This window comes from Polyodon spathula, chromosome 46 (assembly GCF_017654505.1).
Source record: "Polyodon spathula isolate WHYD16114869_AA chromosome 46, ASM1765450v1, whole genome shotgun sequence".
NCBI classification, from domain to species: Eukaryota; Metazoa; Chordata; class Actinopteri; order Acipenseriformes; family Polyodontidae; genus Polyodon; species Polyodon spathula.
This window is the reverse complement of record NC_054579.1, coordinates 1695772-1696956: the sequence shown is the minus strand read 5'-3', so window position 1 is coordinate 1696956 and position 1185 is coordinate 1695772.

The following is a 1185-nucleotide window of genomic DNA, read 5'->3' as shown; positions in this document are numbered from 1 at the left end:
GTGACCTCAGAATCGGAGAACAAGTTCATTCGAGTTACAAGTCTGCGAAACCGGCGATTACCTGCCACTGAAATAAAAGCTCAGCTAAATGCTACTAGAAGTACAGATGTTTCAACATCAACTGTTCAGAGGAGATTGCGTGAAGCTGGCCTAACTGGAAGAATTGCTGCAAAGAAACCATTGTTAAGCGTGCAGAATAAGAGGAAGAGACTTGCCTGGGCCAAAAAACACAGAAACTGGACGTTTGAGGAGGGGAAGACGGTCTTACGGACCAATGAGTCAAAATTTGAAATATTTGGGTCCAACCACCGAGTATTTGTAAGATGCAGAGAGGTTGAGGCATGAGTTCTGCATGTGTGGTTCCCACTGTCAAGCATGGAGGAGGCAGTGTCATGGTCTGGGGCTGCTTTGCTGGTGACAGAGTTGGTGATCTTTACCAAGTCCATGGCAAGCTCAACCAGCATGGCTATCATAGCATACTTCAGAGGCATGCCATTCCATCAGGATTACGGCTAGTTGGGCAGTCCTTCATTCTTCAGCAAGGTAATGACCCGAAACACACCTCAAAGTTGTGCAAGAACTATCTGGCGAAGAAGGAAATTGAAGGACAGCTCAATCTAATGACCTGGCCTGCCCAGTCTCCAGACCTCAATCCCATAGAACTTGTATGGGACGGACTGGACAGAAGAGTCAAAGCAAAGCTACCCACAAGTGCCCTACATCTCTGGGAATTGCTGCAGAAGAGCTGGGAAGACATGTCGGGTGATTTCCTGCTGAAACTTGTTACCCGAATGCCTTGTGTTTGTGAGGCTGTTATTAAGGAAAAGGGTGGCTAGTTTGAGGAATCCAAGATTTAGAGACAATTTTCAATTTTCTTGAACTTTGCTTTGATACTCCTTATGTTTTGTTTTGTATATTGTAACATGTGTTTTAATTTTCAAGTATTTACAAAAACGTTTACAACGTAAAACATTGTCAATTATGAAAAAAAACTAGTTTCCAGCAAGTGTACTCAAACTTTTGACTGGTTATATATATATATATATATATATATATATATATATATATATATATATATATATATATATATATATATATATATATAAGAATCAGTCCTTATTTAAGAAATTCTACTGTCCCGTCATCAAAAATGTTTGAGTTTTTACAAACTTCACAGTTGTACGT